Source organism: Aulonocara sp. 'chitande type north' Nkhata Bay, linkage group LG22 (genome assembly GCF_057382095.1).
Source record: "Aulonocara sp. 'chitande type north' Nkhata Bay isolate Kocher_YH1m ecotype deep benthic linkage group LG22, A_spYH_male_GT1.1, whole genome shotgun sequence".
Lineage (NCBI taxonomy): Eukaryota > Metazoa > Chordata > Actinopteri > Cichliformes > Cichlidae > Aulonocara > Aulonocara sp. 'chitande type north' Nkhata Bay.
Window position 1 is genome coordinate 34,240,207 of NC_141364.1, and position 24,047 is coordinate 34,264,253.

General features: G+C 41.8%; 1 protein-coding gene across 2 annotated transcripts in view; it reads right to left on the reverse strand.

Annotated features, from left to right (window-relative positions):
* Nucleotides 1-24,047, reverse strand: part of thrb (thyroid hormone receptor beta) — a 116,119-nt gene that overhangs the window by 39,918 nt on the left and 52,154 nt on the right. For both annotated transcript variants that reach the window (XM_086279248.1, XM_086279249.1), the window contains exon 2: nt 4,372-4,435. The gene's annotated coding sequence lies outside the window, so the exon portion shown is untranslated. The remainder of the gene's footprint in view (nt 1-4,371; nt 4,436-24,047) is intronic.

Sequence of the window (24,047 nt, forward strand, 5' to 3'; positions counted from 1 at the left end):
ATTTGATGCAGAACAGCTGATTGTTCTGTAAATAGTTTGAAATGTTTGTTTAAAAACACCTTGGCTGCATTTTTAGGTAAACAGCTGCAAAACACTTTGTTGTTTGCATAACTCAGTTACTTTTTTGAAGTAGTAACTATATAATTAATTACCCAACATTGGTCATTATTTACTGTATTTTGCAGACAGAGTTACAGACTCTCTCCCAGACCACAGACTCAGAATACAGTCAGAGCTTTATTTAATAAAAAAAAGAAAGAAAGTTGTGTTTTCAAAATTGGAGTTGAAGTTATTTTTCCTTCCAATAGTGTTAACATGCTGCACAGGACAGGAACACGATTTTTATAATTTTCATTGTAAGTGGGCTAAAGCAGTTAATTAAAAGTAGTCTAACATAAATGCTGTAATTTGATTACTTTAATAAACATGTAACTTGGATGGATTGGATGCTGGCGTGACCACAGTGCTCACGTCTGCTGTTGCTCACAGTGGTCCAAGGGGACGCTCAGGGAGTTTGTGTGTTCGCTCAGACACATGAAACATTACAGGGGACATTGATTATGACACGTGCCAGTGTCGCACGCTGAAGAACAGCCTCACACTATGATGTTCACACCTCCACACCTTGGTACGGTGTTTTGGGGATGAGAGCCTTTTGGCCTCCAACCACGGTGTGCATTACAGCATCCAAAGCGTTCGGTTTTGACCAGACTATATCCTCCCCGTATCTCACAGGCTTGTCTAAGTGCGATGGATCCTGCATGAGTGAGCGCATGTACAGGCCATGTTAGTTGAGTGCACAGCTCATCGTTTTCTTTAAAATAATTGCATCTGTCTTCCTGTTGGCCATCATGAGATGTTTCTTGTGTGACGTGTTGGTAATGACCATCAGTTGGGACTGAACCAGCCTTACTTTCTCATTTCTGACAGATTTCTGCTGGTGTCATGACTGTCCTGCCTGTTTGCACCTCCCTTTCTTCACGTGTTCAATACTTTCCCCCTGTTTCATTTCTTATTATTATAAGTTAATTTATGGATTTGATTTCTTTGGATGGGTTGTTACCAACATTTCACATCAATAGCACCTTTACAAATATATAATACAAAAATATTTACTTAGAAAACTGTGTTCTATACTTACTGTACGTACTGTACTTACTGTTGTATTTCCTGCTTGCAATATACTGTACATCATGCTGGAATGGCCACAGCTTCAATTATATGGTTGCAGAAGTCTGTGACTGTAGCTGGTGGCTTTAGATAACTGTCCAAACAACTGCTGACTGAAATCTATGTTTCTTTTAATTAGAGGATGTTAGATTAGTCACAGGCAGCTAGTGCAGGGAGATATTTACTGAACTTGTATTTGGGCAGTAGCATCTGACCCAAGGAAACTTGGAATGCAGACTGTTTTTTTTCTTTCTTTTTTTTTTACTTACTTCCGAAAAGAAAGCCTCATTTCTGCTGTTCAATACTGAACAAATTTAAACTTTTTAAGATTATGCAGAATTGCAAAATGCTGTGTCTCTAACCCTCTGTAACTCTGTAACCCAGGCCAGGAAAACTGCCTTCATGTTGTTCTGTTTTATCCTCAGCTACTTCAGCACAGAGGCCTCTGCTGTGACGCTCACACCTCTGATAAAAGTCTCGCAAGTGTCAGCTTTCTTTTTATAGATATAAAAATATAGATATGTACTGATAAGTGATCAGAATTATAATATTTCTGACTGTCTGAGGCAAAATTTCCCCGAATCAAATCAAATCAAATCGGATCGATTCTTGAAATCAGTGAGGATACCCAGCCCTACTTTAGTGAGGAACGTAACTTTCAGGTCCCTTCTAATTTACATGAAATGTTATCTGACATAATTACCGTGAAGTACAGCCAGAGCTTAGTATCACAACCTGCTTCTTGATTAAAACCTTTTATTGATTTAATAAAAAGAAACTGGGTGACTATGATTTCACTCTTATTCCGTTTCATCACTGCAAATAATATCAGCATATTACTTATCCTATGAAATGTTTCAGTCATTAAATCCAAAATGCACTGTAACCATAACTTCATTAATTCAACTTACAGCTAATAATTTGCATTTATGAATCAGTGATATGGTAAAGCCCTTCATACAACATGCCTCATTCATCCATTCACACCCAACTTATACAAGAACCTTTCCCCCCCAGTTCTTCCTAACATTCACACTCTGATCAACGCGGCACAGAGTAACGGGACACTTGGACTGGAGCACGAACCTTTCGATAAGAAGCTGAGCAGCTCTGTCTCCTGAGCTACAGTAAGAATAAAAGAGAACAATCAGGAATCGCTCGTTTTTATATGTTTTCATATGTTTGATGGCAGTCTCCTCCTAACCTTAGCATCATTCTTTAATGTGCAATGTAGCACTGCAGCCTAGCACCCTGCTATGGTGAATAAAAGCTTACACAGGCTTGTCTAATTAGCAGGCTTGGTAGCACAGTAGCATAAACCACCGGACTTCCACCCAAACGAGTTAGCTGCAGCCTGCTATTTGTAGACACGTGTCTGTGATTTTGATTTTGAATCAAAATTACCTTCAGGTTGACAGATTTGTTCCACTTTATAGTATGGTTTCAGTTAAAATATGTCCTTTCACAACAACCAAGTATAAAATATTGATACAATTTCAGAGTCTGAAAAGAGACACTGAAGCAAATGTGCCCTAAACTCTTTTAAATGTCCATCAGGGACATCTGTGGTTGCAAAAAAGCCTTATTGTCCTGCAGACAGGAGAACAAAGCTCTGCGCCTTCACCTCACCAAATGTGATGAATCCATGTGCTCAGTCGCTGTTCGTGACATAAAGACACAGTGAGGGAAATAATTACTTGATCCCCTGGTGAACTTTAAAATTTGCTCATTAAAAAAACAAAACCAGTCTGTAGTTTTTAATGGTAATTTAGAGAGAGACAGACCATCAACACAAAGCAGACAGCCAGTATTTGATCTCCTGGCCAGAATTCTTGCTCCCATCGACTTGTTACAGTCAGTCAGTGACAGATACTCTTGATCTCAACTCATTCTGTGTCCACATAATGAATTTCTTCCATTCCAACCTCTCCACCTATCACAGACCAGAGAGCTGTCAAAGGACACCAGGGACAGGATTGTGAATGTGCACAATGCACCACTGGTATTTGGCAGCTTGTCTAAATGATTCAGAGGTGGCTTGGTAGAAAGCGCTACGGTCAGATGAAACCAAAATCAAGCTCTCTGCCACCGACTCAAGTGGATCCGCTTGGAGGACAGAAAATGCCAAGTATGACCCAAAGAACACAATCCTCATAGCCAAGCACAAGGGTGGAAATATGCTTTGGAGCTGCTTTTCTGCCAAGGATACAGGACAACCTCACCGCACCGAGGGGCCAGCGGACGGGGCCACGCGCTGTAACACTGGAGACGGGGAACGGACGGGTCGTCCAGCACGACAATGACCCAACACATGTCAACATCTGGTATGTAGAATAAAACTTTTCTAAATGATGGTCAGGAGAGAGGATCATCCAGGGCTGATGATTTGTGACAGAGGATCTACCTCGTGCTCATCACATCTGATCTCAAGACACCAAAGACTTTGTAAGGAGACTTTACAAGAACGTTTTTTGATGCTTCTTCTAAACGGTCTATGCGCTGACCGATGTTCTGGGCCCATTATAGCACCTGCAATAGTCATGTTGTGTGCAGTGATACCGCCACAGCTTTTGTCAAGCCTTTATTTTGTTGAATGAACTGCAGTGCTGACACAAGCATACCTGTCTATATTTCATGTCTTCATGAAGAATGCAGCTATCCATAGGACTATTATTATTATTAGGACTAGAACTATGTTTGCTTTTGTCATGGTGGAACCACAGTTAGTTCATTTATCGTTACATACGATCGGATTGGACTGTTAGTGGAGGACAAACGTTAGAAGAAGCAGAAGCAGGTAAACATGACAATATGTTTGACATCGAGTTCTTCAGCTGATGTATGTCCAATTTTATTTACCACGTACACACACACACACACACGTACACACACACACACACGTACACACACACACACACACACACACACACACACACACACACACACACACACACACGCACACACACACACACACAGGCAACAAACAGAATAAACAGAGCCTGCTGTGGCACATAATGACTTAGGCTAAGATATAAACAAAGATTTGAGTTTAATTGTGTGTGTGTGTGTGTGTGTGTGTGTGTGTGTGTGTGTGTGTGTGTGTGTGTGTGTGTGTGTGTGTGTGTGTGAGATGCTGTGTATTGGCATTCTGCAAGCTGCAGGACTCTGACTGTGCAAAATGAAGCAACATGAAGGTCTTACCAAAATAAGTCAAGTCTGACTCGGGGCCGTGCTGAGGAGCTGCTGAGCTCCCCCAGAGAAACACCTACGAAAACACAAGGAAACACACACTGAGATTTGGGAGAGTAATGACAAACTAAGATGATAATCACAGTCTAGCTATGAAATCCCAGTAGGGTCCCAGTAAGGTTTTGAACATTGGAATGAAATATTTAACTAAAGCGTAGGTACAGTTGAAATCCAAACCTCACGCTGAAGCAGACACAAGGTGGGAAAGCTCTTCCCTTCTATAATTTGGATTTCCTTTTTGGACTGGCTGCCTTGCAATGGATCCATTTGTCTTTTTTCTCTGTGTGCAGCCTTGAAGTCAACAATGGCCATGAATATCATAGTGATGACAACACAACATGTGCAGGGAAGCAGAAACAAATCATTTGTTAACTTCATGCTGAGATCACGGGGAAAGATGAAAGACGCCTACAGGAGAGAAGCTGGTCTGATGAGTGAGAGGAACACATTCAGTGCAGGGCAGTGGTGATCATCCCTCTCCAATGAAACACTAATCACTCGTAATCAGACTTACAGCTGATGTTGTGTCTGCAAACAGGAGTGTGTATGTGTGTTTTTCACATCTGCACTGGGAAACGTTGCTGCCACACTTTCATCTGACAGACAGTAATTGTTTTAATACTGCCGTCTATTCAAAACAACAGTGCACAGCCCTGATTAGTATGTAGTGTCTACAGATTTCATGCACATGCATTCATTCAGGTGCAGCTGAAACTGCAGCTCAGAGTCAGCTGCAGCTCTGTTGTGTTAGCTCACTGTTTGCTGCAATCACAGGTGACAACAATTTATTACAGCAAGTTATAAGGACAACTTTTTTTACCCAAGATGACAGCACACGCTGTTTTAGGCAAACTGCAGGTGTTATTTCTACAGTGTATACTGGCTTTACTTATGAAGGCTGTACAGTGTCTGTGTATGCACTTGTATTCATAAACAGTCTGAGAGGAAAGCAAAACAAAAACAGAGTCATGGGATGTACTGCATCTAGGACTGGGCGATATATCGAGTTTTTAAATATATTGATATATTTTTATACGAGATATAAGATCTGACAACATCGTTTATATCGATATAGTCTGTGTTACGTTATATTTATACTTGTGGAGTTGCAAGTTTGCCTCTCTTTCGTCCACTTTTGTCTCTGCGCAGCATTACTCTGCCTCGCCCATCGCTTCACCTGCAGGCAGCACAAGACGGACACGGCAGCTGTCAAAGAGGAGCTGCTCGGTAAAAAGAAAACATTTGGAGATTATTATTTTAATGCTGGTAGCGTTAATCTGGTTAAAATGACGTTAACGGCATAACTGCATTAACACGGCAAATCTCTGTTACCGCGGATCGCCCCGTGCGTGGGGATGGACAGCGAGCTGACTGCGCTAACCGCGCTAACAGTTAGCGTCTTTTAGTTTACATTTTGACTGCACAGTTGTGAGCTCTTTGTTACGCACAAAAACAACATAGTTTTATTTTATTTATGCAGCATTATTATTTAATAAATGCTGATAATTTATTTTTTTTCATGCACATCTGCGCTGTATGTTAATAAAAGTGCCTGTGTGACATCTGGGACACAGCTTTGACTAAGAACTCTCTGTTTGTTCTTGCTTTATGGCTTAAAAAAATATCGAGATATATATCGTAGATCGCCATCCAGCTAAAGAATATTGAGATATGAATTTTGGGCCATATTGCCCAGTCCTAGCTGCAGCCTTAGCGTACTTTCCACTTTTATATACACTCAGCAAGTAAAAGTCTTAGTCCTGCTTTAGGATCATACTTCTAAATTAAGGCTTGTGGAACAAATTTTTAAAACTTGCTTGCAGCAAACATTAAAAGCAGGAATGAAGTTGGTCCTGGAAACCTGTTGCTTGACGATTGCTCATTAGTTGGTTAATTAGGAGAGCACAGGGAGGGGACAACACACAGTGTGGGAGAGAGGACATCGTTTAATGTAGTCGTGGTGCGTTCAGTGCATCACGGGAAGACGGACGAAACATATAATGAATTGATCGTTCAGAGTCACCTGACCACAAGGGAAGCAGTCTGATTATTGGCATTATTAGCAGTACTGTTAGTAGTATGACAGCTGTTACAATTATGGATGTGTCTGTGGGAAGGCTGTGAATATAGATCTAATATATACCTGTTGGAGCTAGTGAAATGTAGGCCTCTGTCAGCCTGGCTGGAATAAATCAGAAACTCTGAGTACAGGCAGACGAACAATAGTTACGGTGAACAAAGCTAAGTGTAAAATGAATTACAGCCATGGCTGCGTCTTTGGCTGGATTCTGACACACGGCCACTGATCCATTGAAACAGTCTTATTGCAACTATAGGACAAAAACCAGCAGGTTCAATCATGCACACTTTATTGTTTTGCTCTGCGCTGCTGTTGAAACTGTTATTCTTTGTAAATGTGTAAATAGTGCTTTTGCTGATATTTGGTTACGTCAGCTGAAATAAGCAGACACGGCTTCTTTCTCACAGCCATACTGGGGAAAGTTTGCCAGTTATCTATGAAGCTCACATTGTTTTCTAGACACCACCCGACAGATAGCTGTAGACCTGCGGCTACACGTGTCGTCACTGGTCAAACTGGGGAGAGGATCTTCAGAGTCTGACATTGTTCTGGCACAGTCACACAGTGATGCTACTATTAATCTTAGTGGTCACTGATTGAAACAGGTGGTGTCATTATAATTCAAATTTTACTAATTTTACATTGATCCATTGCCAGTAGTTGGCCACAGGAATACTCTGGTCATTCAGTCTTTAGCGCCACATTTGTAAGGACACTGACGCCAGGATGTCTCTTGAGCTGTCGAGAAGGAGAAACCCATTTAAAGATGGCTCCTGGCGGTGCATCGAGGGCTTTGCCGTGCTGGCCACCCAGCTGGGTGCTGAGGAGGACCGAAAGACATCAACATTAGACTGTCTCTAAAACTTCTACACCTGGGCTTGTCCAAGAATCAACACACAACTGTTCTTAATACTGATTGGTAGGTAGGTGTTCATTTTCTATGTTCATCTCAAAGATAACCTGCTGTGGAGAAGGTCAGGTCTGCAGTTGGAGTTACTGTCCTGTGTACATCTGTAAGAATGTAGAACTGCAGTTCAATCCAAAGCTACTTCACTAGGCTCCAAATCGTGCTTCAGACTTTGGCTCCCTACTGGATTTGTTCAGCTTTAATACAAACGTAGTGTTCATGACCTCAGCCTGGTGGAGCCTACAGCGTGTTTGGACTTCAGCTGTGCCTCATGTGACCTGTAGTCCTATTGGACTGGTTAATGTCAACAGTCTTTGTGGTGTAGTAAAAATAAAATCTACTTTATATATTGTGTGTATGAAATTGCTCTACTTTGTGAAACTTGAACGCAGCTACAGTTATAACGTCTGTGTACATATGGGCCCAGAGAATTCTGCTTCCAAAATATGTTCAACAAACAAGTGTTTTTGGACCGAGGGCCATCTGTTGTTAGTCAGAAGTGTGTGTTTGTGTGTCTTGGAGAAGAAACGCGAAAAGCAAAGACATGACAAGAAGGTGTGTGAGTGTGGCTGAGGGGGGGAACCCTAGACGATACACTCAGTTTCCATAGTGATCGGAGTTATATTTGAAAATGTGACGCACATTTCAACATCCACTTTCGCCTTTTGCTGTTAGTCATCTTCATGAGTTACATGTGTGAAAGGTTTACAGAGAAGAAAAGTGAGATAAGAATGACCTTCTCTCTGGGCCTGGAGAGAAAAGTCAACGAGGGCTTTGATGTGCTGAGCTGTAATGGTTGTAAATGGTTAAACATCTGGATGGGCACATCTGTTGATCCTGCATTGATAATAGATTGCATTTATATAGATTGCATTTATATTATGGCGCTTTTCTAGGCACCCAAAGCGCTTTACAATACCACTATTCATTCACTCTCACATTCACACACTGGTGAAGGCAGGTACAGTCGTAGCCACAGCTGCCCTGGGGCAGACTGACAGAAGCCAGGCTGCCATATCGCGCCATCGGCTCCTCTGGCCAACACCACTAGGCGGTAGGGTTGATCCCAAGTCGAAACTTTATGCTTACAGCCTGATGAGTACTGAGTGCTCAGTTCCTTCACTATTAGCTCGCAGACTCCGGTACTGTGCGCTCTGACCTACTGTGCTTTACACAAGACCCAGGGATCTACACTGCAGTGTTTCTGAATGTCATGTTATGCAACATTACCACATTTTGGAAGAAACCAGTTTACAGACCAGAGACATACTGGACAAACAGGGCGCCTACACAACTTTTCTGAACCAACTTTGATCAGCGGTCCCCAACCTTTGTCGCTCCACAGACAGGTCAGTATTATCAGGCACCGGAGTTTAAGGTGTGGCGGATAAATACGACAAAATAACAGATACAACAAAAACTGTGGTATTTTGTAAATATAACACTAAACGCAAATTCAGTGTGTAATTGTGTAACTTTATTAGCAGCGTCCTCCTGAAGTGCACCAACAACATTGAGAGTAACGTCCTCCTCTCTGCCCCTCAATGCTCTCTGGTCGCTATGGTAACACATTTCTTTCAAAATAAGACGCACAACTACAACACGGGAAAGACCCAGGGAACCGAGTTAACGATAAAAACCCTGAAAACCATCAATTTCACACCCGAGCCTCAACTCTCACGGCCCGGTACCAAACGACTCACAGACCGGTACCGGGCCGTGGGCCGGGGGTTGGGGACCGCTGAATTAAATGACCTTTGAAATATTTTAAAGATAAAGGAAAAAAAGATGCGCTCAGTACAAACTCTAGAAGCAAAACTCATCGTTATATTCAACAGCTAAATAAAAGCCCCGAAAAGACTTTTTACAACAAGAAAAACTAACAAACAATAACAAAAGGAGTTGAAGGCGACTAAACTAGCTCTACATATTTAAACTGTGGTAACGGATGAAGAATGGGAACCACAGAGACGCAGTAATCTGATTAAGAATGAAGACACATAAACCTTATAGGAACTCTTTAAAAAACTCCTTCAAGGTGTCAAAACAGAAGAACGTAAGCTCAACGGTTCAGATAACTGAATGGACGGTGAGAGTGCCATGGGCCAATGAGAGACCCAATCAAACAGCGAGAACCACAGTGAGCTAGGCTGCTCAGAGTTAACTCTATCAAACCCTGAACAAACCAGCAAGTGAACATGCACCAACACTGACGGCACTAAAACCAGGTTCCTAATATTGTGGCAGCTCATAAGAGCGCAGCAATGTGCTAAAAGTCCAGACACTCCAGGAACAAACACAACATAGAGAGCAGCTCATCACCCCAGCCCTCAAACTTTCACAATCCCAGTTCGATGACATATCTGAATGGGATTGGACCGACTCACCGAGAGCCCGCAGCCTTCTTACACCGATGTCTACCAACATGTGATTGGTCCTACATTAAGTACTGAGAACACTGTAAACCTGGAGTTGGAGTCACTGTGATGTAAGAACTATGGTGTGACCAGTTTCTGCATTATGCTCTCGAAAAATAGGTTTCATATTTGCACATAGTGACATAATTATAATATCAAGAAGAGGCCAGTATCAGTCAGTACTATCAGCTCCGCGTAATATTTACAGCTCCAGAGGAGACAGTGTGTGGATGGAGTGCACACACTAAGACATGGACATGCTAAAAATATATGCAGGCAAGCATGTCATGCATCTGTTTGCCTGCTGAAAGCCCCACGTTACACACATGCACTCACACACAGACGCCTCCCTTCGAGCTCGCTGCTGCCTTTGCCTCTGTGAGCGAGTGCGGGTCGCGTCAGGACAATTCCCCTGCATGCAGACTGTTTGCAGCAATAGCGTGTTTTTTTGCCCCATTTTTTCAGCCTCGTGGACACTGTCTGAGGGGCCAGAATGGGGGAAAAAGGAGGGAAGAAAAGAGTCCTTTTCAAATTGATGACAGCAGTTGCCGCTAAGGGAAACTATTGAAAGGAATATATAAAGCAACATCGTAGCATCTACCCACCACACAATCCTCTCTTCCAACATCAAAGTGCACACCCATCTTGAGCTGACAGAGCTCCAGATCACTCCAGTGCAGGCTGGGTACGAGAGGACAACTAAGGACATAGGCAAGGGACTTTAAGGATACTGCAGTAAGCTGCTCACAATGGAGGGAGAAAGGAAGAAAAGAGCGAGAGAAAGCTGCAGAGGAAGGATGGGAGACGAGATGAGAGGGGGGGCAAGATACTGGATTAGTGAAGGACAGGGGATAAACTAAGCACAAATATATCATTTGGAATGAACTACTGCTTCTGCTACTCCCTAAATATGAACAATTACCTAGATTATTTCTACCATACCACTTAAAGGGCGGGCCAATCCTAATGAAACTTATGTCTTCACACACAGAGGAGCTCCACTGAGACGTATAAGCCACAGTTTGATGTGTATCTCCTTCAGCCTCGTGTCCACACCTGTTTTTCTCCATTTTGTGTCTTTTTTTTATCTGGCACCTAAAGACAGTTAAATGGTAAATGGCCTGTATTTGTATAGCGCTTTACACAACCAGTCACACACACATTCACACACACATTCACACACTGGTGATGGCAGCTACATTGTAGCCACAGCTGCCCACTGACAGAGGCGAGGCTGCTGGACACTGGCACCACCGGGCCCTCTGACCACCACCAGTAGGCAACGGGTGAAGTGTCTCGCCCAAGGACACAACGACCGAGACTGTCCGAGCCGGGGCTCGAACCGGCAACCTTCTGATTACGAGGCGAACTCTTGGGCCACGATCGGCCCCACTAGGTTAAAGTACCCAGTGTCAAACGATTCACCCCAAACACAGAGCAGGTCTCTTTAGACCAGACAGAACTACTATCCACACGGGAATACATGTATAAAATAATAAGAATGGATCAATTAATGAAAGACCAAAAAATGAATAATTAAATGCCAGATTTTACTTTGCACTGAATTTGATTAGTTTTATCTGTTTACATTGATTTCTGCATACAGTTTGATCTTATTACATGTAATAACGTCATAAGATGCCAAAGACACGCAGGTACCGTGGTGTAAAAAACAGGATCTGATGAACTGATTGTCCTACAGCTGCTGATCGTATCTTTTAAACGTTTAGCCTCTTTTACACAGTCTGAAGCGCTCCGTCGAACCTTGTTTACACTGTTTTACCCGGCAGTGTTGTTAACATTGACCTTGTGTGCCAGCTCGCTCTTCTCGGTCCTGCTGCTGGCCTTTAGCAGTCCAGCTCCACAGTGACGGTCGCAGCTCTGACACAGCAGCATATGCTGGATGTTGCTACGTGAGATGGAGGAGTTGTGCGCGCACTGACACAGAAGTGTGAATTATTTTTCTGTTGATTCAAAGGATGCACGTCTGCTGCTCAGTGCAGTGACAGTGTTAACAACGTTACCTTCGTATCATTACCATAAACAGCTAAGAATACAGTTCAGTCTGGTTGGGACAAATGGATCCAAATTTGCGTTTTGATGTTTTTTGGCTTGATCACAACCTGCAAGTGGGAAATGACATATCGTTTACCCACTGAACCAATTATTTGAACCTGTTTTCACTCAGCTAATCATGGGAGCTTTTCATTTAATGCTTCTTCAGCTGATCATGCCTCAGACACACCGGCCTAGAGAACGGTCAGCAATCTCCCGACAGCCCCTGCTGCAGGCGCCTGCTGTTTGCGTGGAAGTCGCCATTTACAATTTGTGCTAGTGTGTCCGCCGCAAACACGAGAAAGTTCGCCTTCAAAGTAAAAGGTGCACCTTTTATGTTTGGTTGCAGCCACTGGTTTCCAGTGGGTCACTGACCAGTCTCTAGGCCTGTGTGAGTGAGGCTTTAGCAAACTGTTTATTCACAGCGACTCCCAGCAAAGTCCAGCAAACACCACCAACTGGTTGGAGAATACAGCGTTTGTTCTGCTGTTTCCTGCCTGTCTGTAGGCCTGTGAGACTTGGAGCTTAAATTAAAATAAAAAAATGATAATAAAATACAAAAGTTACAATTTTCTTTTTTGATGTAAAAAAATAAAATGGGTATAAAAATAAGCAGTATAATATGTCCGTGTATCAGTTTCTATGTATTTATTTGACTTCTAACTGCACATTTAATAACATGTCTAAATAAACTGAATAAGGCTCTGCGCCCTGAAGTTGTTGCACTTGAAGCAGCGCCTAACTCAAGTACTTGTTAGCTTAAAAAAAAAGTACTTCAACACAAAGTAAAGAACTAGTTTATCACTGACAGCCAGGATTAGCTTTAACTACATCGATTTAAACAGAACGCAGGATTTAAACACACAGAGCTAATCTCCACAGCTATGTTTTTACATTGTTACTTTAAAGACGAGATCGGTCACATAGCTCAGGATGTCCTCACCATCACCACACAGTCTTCCTTCCTTTTTGAGAGAAAAAATGAGACTGGATATACAGAGCAGCTGGACACGACGCACAGCTGCACAACGTGTCAACGATCCATTGGGTTGTATATAGAAGATCCACAGTTTTCACGAATGCAAAGCCCTGTTGTAGCACCAAGTAGTACTGTCAGCATGTACTCTGTGTTTCTTGTTTTGTTTAAGATAGCACACTGAAATAACACCCAAATTCAAAATTTGGGATAGAGAGCATTTTAGTGAATCACACAAGACTGATACTAAGATGTGAGTCAGTCAGGTTACTGGTATTTGTGCCATTATCTACCATTAAACCATCTGTTGGATCATTTGATGCAGCTGTTGAAAGAAAATCTGGCAGGTCTTTTGCATGTCTTCAGTTTGTACACAACATATTTCTCATCAGCATTACAAATCAGCTGTAATGTGTGTTCCTCCTGTTTTTGTCAGGTGCATCATTGTGATAATGTCTGTCACAGTATGTGTGTTCAAGCAGTACGATGGGTAACCAGCCTCATAGGTTTGACTGTAACAACCAAATTACATAAATACTACACAGTACTGATGTACTCTAAATGAATCAGTGTCACATTTCGGTAGCAGAGCACATCGAGCTTAGAAAAGGAATAAAAATGAGACCATGTGACCGTGTGTTAGAGAGCAACAAACACACCGGCTGGAGAACAAAAGCCGTACCGAGCGTGGTTACAAAAGTCGACACAGACAACGCTGTCTGCAACATTTGTGATGCAAAATGCAAAGCTGACCATGGCAAGACAATCAAACACAAAATACAGAGTGCAGTGTATTTGACAGCCTGTCTGCAATATTTAAGAAGAAGAAGATGAAACTTGTAGTGAGGCATTGTTTGCTCAGAAAGAAACACATTATATGAGAGGTTTGTCCAAACCCTCAGTATGTAACCATGACCGATAACAGTCCCACTCAAAGTATCATTTAATACTGTAACATGTACATACATACTGCCAACAATGATATCAACGTCACAGAACTGTGAGACGAAGGCTGGCGTGGTTTCTGAAACGGAAACAAAACGCTTCAGTTGAGAAATGTGGACCTACTGTGGAAGAAAGAAAATTGGATTCATTATTTCAGATCCATGGAAATATGGAAAAGGATACTGCTGCCTACCGGTACCAGATTCCAGGTACAGTTCAGAGACGAAAGTTACTCAGGAACATCTGCAACATGTTAGAATAATGTTTGAGTTGCACAATCATCCCAAACACTGGATTAGTCCGATGTGGTGGGAAGTAATGTTCAGTCTTCTTCTACACAGATTACAGGTCTATCCAGGGGAAACGCTGCGTCTGAGCTGCCGGGTTCATGTGGAACAAACATTTCTTCCCAGTAACAGAACATACTCGCTCTGCTCTAACTCGGTAAATTGTTGCTGATGGGAAACACATACTGGGTTATATGGTGGACCATCACGGACATGAACAGTCTGTGTTTGTTCATAAAATGACATCCTGTTGGCAGTTTATGCAGAATTATCAGTGCAAAGCAACCACAGGACCAAAAGCTAAAGCATAAATAACTGTGCAAGCATGTGACACCATTGCTCACAGTCACAGTTAGCTTACAGCCAGCGTGAAGTCTGGGAATCTACCCAACACAAAAACACGAGGAGAGCATGTTTTTTTCATTATATGAACACAAGCACAATTTACATTAAAAAAACATTATTTCTGCTGATAAACAACAATAAAGTCCTCAAACAAACAAACAAACAAAAACTTCTGCTGTTATTTGTGTGCAGAAAAAAACTGATTTGAAGAAAGGACCTTTGGACTCGAACTGCTGACCTTTTTTTAGTATTTTAGCTCCTTTCATTCTGTAATTGTTTCATGTAAGAGCAAAGTTGACCCAGTAATATCAGCTCAAAGTCTGTTCACAGAACATGCTGCACTTTGACCTACATTATAAAACACATGGGTAAGAAAAATAGGGCCCAAGGGCCAGAAATGCTCTGTGGAACATGTCTAAGCCGGGCCTGCGATCATACAAGGAAAACTAAACATTTATCAGAGTAGCAAGAAGGACGGCGCCTACCCAAGGCATCACCGGGCAAATGGCAAGACAGACCCCGGAAAGGTGGCCAATCTACTGCAGCGCTAACACAAAGACATGACACCTATGGCCAATCAGCAATGAACCAAAGGCCATGTATGATTTTGCACTGTAGAAATCTCTGCTGACCATTATGCTCTGCAACTTCTATTTGTTTTGGGGTTTTCTTTAATGTGAGACCTTTTGCTTCAACCAGCCGCAAAGAAAAATGTTGCCCACCCCTTCCCCATTCATCTAGAACAAGCATTCTGCTCTTTATCACACATGCAAAGAGTAGGAAGTGATCGAAACACTAAACTGAGACACCTATAGGAGAGCCCACACTTGTGTTGTGGTGTTGCCAGGTTCCCTGGAGAACACACTGGGCTGCAAAGACAGGACAGAATAGAAAAACGGTAAGCTAATAAGTAAGATGGGTGGCAACCTTCCCGTACCAAAGAGCTGGATAAACAAGCAGTTTTTTCATGGCGGTGGATGTTTGGTGTAACATTTCAGGCACCACAAATCCAACAGACACTCGTAAAAACAGAGAAAAAGAGTAAAACAAGTCTGTTTAAAAAAAGGTTCATGGGGAGAAGGCCGAGCTCAAACTAAAGTAAAGAACCTCTGCGACTCATTCACAAAGTGTTGGTTTGACTTGTGTTCAAATAGTGCCAAAGCCTGCCTGACTGCAAGTAGGTCAGTAATGGTCAGCCTACGATTTTCTCCAAAGCTCCTCCTGATTGGGTAGTTTCCATGTCTCTGGGGCAGAAACCTGGATATCACACAAACACAACCCCTGCTTTTTCTAGGAGCCCTGACAGATTTTAGGAAGCACATGTGTACGCACACATTTAGCTATAACTCTCCACAACTTTACATGCATTTGGGGCACAACAGCTCCCACACACACCCAGACAAAACATTCAGTATCCAGTCTCATGACATACAAGTATGTGAAAGCGATGATGTCAGGATGAACTAATAGCTCTGATTCTGGATGTTAAACATTCGGCTTTAAACCCTGGAAGATCTGCATGTTGCTTTCAGGCTCAGAAAAACAGCTGTACAGTTAATGCTGTTCCTTCACGACTACATCAGATCTCTGTGCTCTTGTCTTCAGACAATCATTACAGTTACAAGAAAGACTTTGTCAGGGAGACATGAAGGAATGGACAGCTGCCACTAATCAGTCTTGCCCCAAGGTCAGGACAGACAGGACACAAACCAGTTCACTACACAGACCTGTATACAAACGAGCATTTTATTCAACTTTGCCCTACTGTTCTAATGCTGTACAAATATTGTATATAGGTCAAGTTTAACTTTAATGCCAGTCAACATGAAATCTGTACTTTTGACCGACAGAAAACTGTCCTCACATTGATAACCTCCATGCCTGAGTCATAGATGTACTTAACGAATGTGGTATAACGAAGGAGGAGAAAGAAGAAAATATCCAAATGAAGTTAAAACAAGCTGTTTTGTTGTTGTCTTGTCCTGCATGCACTGGGCTATAACAGCTGCTCCTTCACCAAAGTGACTAAATGCCAATAAATGTGTTGCTGCTTCCTCTCCTGGCAGCCGATCGTGTGCTTGGATCCACTAAGACAAGTGTAAGTGCTTCTGACCTCGATTTGTCTCAAAGCAAACACTTCAATGGTCTTTACTGGCACAAAGCCTTACTAATCACCCCCTCTGTTTGTCAACTACCTTTAACAACCCATAGCTTCTTGGTACGAGTCATCAACTTTATCCCACTGTAGATACTACACCTTTGTACTTCAGCCTAGTTCTTAGAAATCTGTACCGGTACGTTAATTTTAAACCTGGAGCTGTTTTGTAGTTATTGACATGAGGATACAAGCCTTACAGGAGTCTCTGCTTCATTCTATAGTACGGCATTGACTAAGTTAGCTTTAGTTTTAGATTACAACACGTTGTTGGGTATGAAAACTGTTTAGTTTTAATTGTTTTATAATGAGCTGTATCGCTGTACAGAAGCTGGTTTGTGCTAAATTCAAAGTTGTCAGTTGACAAGGGTTAAAATCATGTATTTTGTGCTGTGGTGGTTGGTCCCACTGCCTTACAGCAAAACGGTCCTGGGTTCAAATCCTACAGTCGAGGGATAAGAATGATGACTCCAAAGTAGCCACAGGTGTGTTAGCCCTGCAACAGACGGGTAACCTTCCTCAGGTATACGCTGCCTCTCACCCAATGGAAGCTGGGACCTCGAATTAAAAAAGAAAACAGATGTTGTCTTAAATATGTTTTATGTAATTTTCAATATAGCCATAGCTCATGAAGCACAATGTTGAAATGAAAACGATAGTTGTTAATGTAAGTGCAGCAGCTACTCCAGCGTGTAGATATTTTCCCAGTAAGAGTAAAATTGACAGCTGGCGTTTGCATGTATTTAAAACAAAAAGAGAAAAATCATTTTTGTTACGATGCATTACGCTGAGTCAGGTCATAATGCAAACCTGTGCAAAGTATAACTTAGCATATATGAGAAACTATGAGATAATATGACACAAAACACGTGACAGTCATTCTTCAAGAGACAGAAACAGAGAGGTAAATGTTCTTGTTCTTATAAAGCACCTTTCTATCTAACCCAGTACTCAACGTGCTTCATACAACATGCCTGAATCTACACTTAAACCTAACATTAAACACCATCATATTCAGCTTTACTTAGAAAGCTCCTCCCAGTGAAGACCTGAGCCTCTTCATCTCTGCCACCACCAGCTCGGCTTCCTGTCTTTTCGTTAAGTGCTTTTTGTTGATGGAATTATAGATACAGAGAGGGACTGTCAGTGCTGGCAACAGCTTCATTTTACAGCAGGGCAATGAGCCAAAACAGAGTGTGGGTGCAGTAAAAGCACAGTAGATCCCCATCAGTCACGGACCGGCCTCCCCACAGCCCAGACCGCGACATTACTGAAGCAGCATCAGCCCCATTTGCTCCTGGCCAGCAGATAATCTAGTGATTCCTCCATGATATAAATATTATACTCAGTTGAGTTTGAGTTAAGAGAAAACAGCCTTTTAGATCAACTCACTACAGCGACAATCCCAGTCTGATTAATCGATTTAGTCTAAGTAAGCGAGCTCATGCCTGCTGTGTGAGCCTTTAAAAAGGCCCCACGTATTCTTTAGATGCCACCAATGATGTGGATGATCCATGAAATGACTCCGATCTCTCTTTGGTGAAGTGTGCAGGTGATTTGTTCACTGAGATGGATGTACAGTCTCAGACCAAAGCACAATTTGAAGACGATCATTAATCTGAGCAGAAACAGACAAATAAAAAACAGTGCTAAAGATCCCGAGTGAGGGTTTCTTCACATGAATCTTTCAGTCTTCTTCCGCTTTAGGGGATGAGCAGATCACCTGCCAACCTTCTCCCATTCTGTCACACCAACCCTCTGCTTGTCGTCCTTCATCACATGCATGAACCTGTGCTTTGGGCTTACTATTTTACTCCTGCTGCCATTTCCGTCTTCAGCAGATCCACTTTCCCTCCTCTGCATGTCCAAACCAGTCCAACCTTGACTTTGTCTCCTCTGATGTACTCTTTTATTATTGTGTCCTTCCCAGTCACCGTCAACAAAGAGCCCAGCGTGTTTTCATACTTGGATCATGCTTCTCATACGATTTTGTTTGGACAGACTGAAAACAGATTCTGCATCTGGGATTTTTTCTGATAATGTAAAAATTTGGTGAAGTATGCTGGTGCTGTGGTAAGCAATGCTGCCTTACAACAAGAAGGTCCTGCGTTCAAATTCTGTGTGGAGTCTGCATGCATGTCCCCAAGACTCTCCCAGGGTACTCCAGCTTCCTCCCACAGTCCAAAGACATACAGTTAGTGGGGTTGGGGTAACTGGGAAATCTAATGTGCCAGTGGTTGTCTGTGTTTCCCTCTTAGCCATGTGACAGACTGGAGACCTGCTCAAGATGGGGTGAGATCTGTAGTGGGAACAGCATGAAGAGGTGGAGGTACACACTGGAAACTCAGTGGAAGTCAGATATAATATGTGTGCGAGTAAGAAGGAGACCAGTGGAAAGGTGAACATGTACAGAGCAGAGGCAGTGAAAGCAGATACATGGTGTCAACCATCGAAAGCAGGGCTGGGCAATCTCAGTCCACGAGGGCCGGTGTCCCTGCAGGTTTTAGATGTGTCCTCGAACCAACACAGCTGATTTAAATGGCTAAATTACCTCCTCAACATGTCCTGAAGTTCTCCAGAGGCCTGGTAACGACGAATCATGCGATTCAGGCGTGGTGACCCAAGGTGAGATATAAAACCTGCATGGCCCTCGTGGACTGAGATTGCCCACCCCTGATCTAAAGCATCTGAAATGGAAGAAGAGACTGTCGGCAGGGTGGAGTGGGTGGACATGAGTGTCAGGGGTGGCTTGTGACAGACAGGATAGTGAGACCTGCTGTGATGTATGGTTTGGAGACGCTGGCACTGATAAACAGGCAGGAGGCCAGTTTGACAGAAGATTTTCATTTGGAGTGAGCGGGATGGACAGGATTAGAAACGAGGATATCAGACAGACTGCTTGGAGACAAAGTTAGAGATCAGGCTGACTGATCTGAACATGTGAATGTGCAGCATGCAGAGAGTTGTATGTGACACTAAGACAGGAGAAAGGATACGGAAAGCTTCATATGGAGCTGCTGGGAGGAAAATTCATGGATGTAGTGAAAGAGGAAATGCAGAGGGCTGAGCTGGAAGCGTACGATCTGCTGTGGCAGCCCTAAAGGCACCAGCTGAAAGAAGACGAGAATTACTGAGAAATTTCTCCTCATTTGCTTCTTTTAGATAAAGAAAGAAAACTCGGTTCTTCTAATCTGTGTTAACAGAGATAACTGAAATGAATCTGATGATTTATTAAACACAAAATTAAATAATGACGTGTTCAAAATAGAGCTGGGCGATAGAACGATAACGATATGTATCGCGATATAACTTTTTCTCGATAGAAAAATTTAACTATCGCGATAGACCTCGCCGCTCTTGTCCTCTTAATAAAAAAAAAAAAGAACAGCCAATCCAAATTAAGTAGCGCAGAGCCGAACCAATCACAGCCGCAGCGTCACGTCGCGTGGCTTGTTACGTACAGCACAAGTGCCAAGCCGCACGTGTGTTTGTTTGGGAAGCAGCCAGCGCGTAATGGAGGAAATGAGTGTGCCGACTAGAAAAATCAACCGAGCGTGACCGAAGAGAAAACAGATGATGGTTCCAACGCCGGAGAGATTGTCGAACGGAAGAGCCATAGAAGTTCCGTAGTGTGAAGGTATTTCAGCTATTTCAAGTCTGACAAAAAACAGAGTAGCGTGCACTGTAAATGTGCCGAAAGCAAGTCTGGAAATACAATAAACTGGTGCATGCGTCACACTGTGCGCCACGTTATTGTTTCGGTGAAATGAATTTCTACAATACTGTTAATTCTACTCTCTGCAGTGTTTAAATGCTTACATATACACACAGTTACTGTCCCTCCACACATACGACTCTGTTCTGCTTCTATGCCCCAGCTTTGTTTACTTTTTCCCACCGAGGCTTCTAGACTTCTGATTGGCCAACATTTCTGCACGGTTAGGAATCTAGCGCCACCTGCTGCTTTGGCATGTTCATAGCAGCGTTTTCCTTCATTTCTGCCTTTATGTGTGGACGGGATTATTTTTAAAACGAAAACGGAAAATCTCCGTTTTCAAAAATACCCGTGTACGTGTGGACGTAGCCTCAGTCTCTGACTGGAAGCGCTAATTCGTCATTCGGCTTTTGTCAGACTAAAGTAACTGTTAAAACTGTTTGAAAAGCTCAGCTATACAACAAGGAGAGATTGAGAATTTCCTTTTAGTTCTCAGTTTATTTGATATTGACAAAAGTTAGTCAGTTTTGTCTGTTCTTCTGTAAAACAAACTAAGATTTATTTTTAGAATTAATATTTTGTTTCTAAGTGGAATTGACAGTTTAGTCTGTTTTGTTTGTTCTATTTTGAAACTTAAACGCTTTAGCGGCTGCCTTTTGTGTAGTTTGCAATATTTGCCTTTATTTATCTGAAAAAGTCTCATGTTCCTTAAGTACATCTACCCTGTTGAACTTATTATGGGAAATAAATATTTAAATAAAAACAAGCTGCTGATTATTTCACATTTTACTTGTGAGCAACGGCACATTTAAATCTTACAAATATAGTTATTTGGCTGATATCGTGATAGATATCGTTATCGCCTGAAATGAAAAAAACATATCGTGATATGAAAAAATCTTATCGCCCAGCTCTAGTTCAAAACAATAGGATAGTAGTTCTTTATTCTATTGTATATAGTATTTTATTCTTGTTGTATAGTACGTTATTCTATTATGTCTTTTCTTAACTTTTACTGCTTTTAAAATTGTACTTTCTGCCGTGACCTGAACATTTCCCACCCGTGAGACTAATAATAATAATCTTATCTTAATAAAAGCCTCCATACTTTTATTATCCTAAAATATATAACAACAGAAAAGATACCTTTCTTTCATTAATTCTGAATAAAATGTAAATATACTGAAATGGACATTACAAGCAAAAGTAAAACAGTTACATTTTTTACTTGCCACAGGTTTTGGGGATGATCACACAGGAATTAACGATATTAAAGAAGTGGTTTGATATAAATAAATTATCATTGAATCTAGATAAAACAAAATTTATGTTGTTTGGAAACCAAAAGAAAAACATCAAAGTAGAAATATGTGTTGACAATGTATATTTAGAAAGAGTAAATGAAATAAAATTTCTTGGGGTGATCATCGACCACAAGCTCTGTTGGAAGCCACACATTACTTATGTTCGGGGGAAATTGGCACGGGGCATTGCCGTCCTGGGAAAAGCAAAGCACATGTTGGATCAGAAAGCACTGCACATTTTATACTGTGCTTTACTACTGCCATATATGAGCTACTGTGTAGAGGTCTGGGGAAACACATACAAAAGTAACACACAAACAATAACTATAATACAGAAAAGGGCCATTAGATTAATAAATAATGTAGGGTACAGGGACCATACAAATGCACTCTTTGTCAAAATGCAAGCTATTAAATTCCAAGACTTGGTGAAGCTTAAAACAGCGCAAATAATGTATAAAGTCAGAAATAAATTGCTTCCCAAAGAAATCTGTAAATTATTCATAGAAAGAGAAGGTGGGTATAACTTAAGAGGGAAGTGGAATTTAAAAATACAAAGTGCTAGAACAACTTTAAGAACTATGTCAATCTCAATTGCAGGAGTTAAATTATGGAACAGTCTAACAGAAGAAATAAAAGACAGTCAAAACATAAAACAGTTTAAAGTAAAATATAAAAACCTAATTTTAAATAAGTATAAGAATGAAGAAAACGGGGTTAACCCAGGACGGTAATGTTGCTGGTAATGGTGTTGCGGTTCTTTTTTGGTTTTTTTGGTTTTGGTTTGTTTGTTTTTCCATAACTTGTGTATCTGCAAATATACACATTCTGTATTTATCATATGAAAGAAACTATACTGTGGAGGGGCTTGCTAATTTCTTGTTTTTGATTGATGTATGTTTTGTTTTGTTTTGCTTTATTTTTGTTGCATATGTTGTTTGTTTAATTTAAGACAAAAAAAACAATTAAATGAATGAGAGGTAAAACTTAAGGGGGCAGGGACAAATAAGTAAATACTTCTACCTACTCCTTTTCAAACAAATAATGGAATAATAGTTTGTAATGATTGTGAAGGCACGTGTTTGAAATAAAAATGAACTGAACTGAACTTGAAGCCACTAAAAGAAGTATAAATGAAGTGAAATAGTCATCATCATCATCATCATCATCTGTGTGGATCCATAAGTGGAGCTGATAACACATTTGTCTAAAGTGTAAATCATCCCTGGCTCAGGCGTGAAGCAGATCCTGTAACAGTCGTGTCAGGAACGCTACCCGACCTTATAATCCACCAATCGACTCTTTCACGGTGTTTTTTAACTCTACTGGAACAATCAAAGTGATTTATACAACTGCATTCACCCATTCATCCTTTTTCTAAGTGCTTTCTAACATTCACACACTGACAGATGTATCGGAGGAACTTGGAGTTAGTATCGTATCCAAGCATATTTCCCACACTGACTGAACCCCCAACCTGCCAGGGTGTAGATTACCTGCTCTGCTCCACCCTCTAAAGTGGTGACTCTGGAATAAGACATTTTAAGTGACCACATTAAAGTGGATTTAAATGGGAATAACTAGGAAACCTGCTCCAGATCACCTGAGGGAGCTACCTGGACAACAGCTGATGGTCATTCCTTGGACAGCACAGGCATTACATGGTTTTTCAAATCGATCCTCTTTACTGAAAGCTGAATGAACTTCCTTAACATCTATATCTCCAAACAACAACGTCACAACTATTGTGATTAGAAGAACCTTTGCGTTCCTCTTACAGTCATTGACCTCACCAATCCCGTTTGATCAGAAGCCATAACAGACCGACTGTTTCCTGTGTGGGTGTGGTCTGTGCTCTCCTCCAGGCTGAGGTACCACCCTTCAATGCAGCTGACTCCTCTCAGCACTGAGGCCTGGGAGCACTTAAGGTCAGAGAGAGTGGAGCACTTCAGTCCTTACAGTATGCTGCAGGTTTATGGCTGCTCTGTGGTGAAGAGCGTGTTACACTAACTACATCCTTCTTTAGAAGCTTTTTGAAGCGTTTCTCTTTGCTTTTGAAAACACAAACAGGCTGAAGGTGTGTTTGTTTCCTAAAACAGTGGGTTTTGATTTTGCTCCGATTCAGCCTCCTCGTGTCCTCGACACTCGTTGTTACTTCCCGTATCCCCTGGACATCCATTCTGGAGAATGTAACAAAGACATATTGAGTCATATTGCTGGATCTGTGGCTAATTAAGGCAGCGTATGGACTGCAGAGACTGAGAAGAAATCAGTTCTGACCTGAGAAACCACACAGAAAGAGGGGGTGGAGATGGTGCCAGGGCAGAGCCAGCCTCCAATTAAGACCAAAATAGAAAAACAAACATTGAAATCAATGGGCTCTAATGTGTTATTAGAAGGCAAAAAGCTGCTTCTGCCACCAGCCTGAAGGCTGATACAACA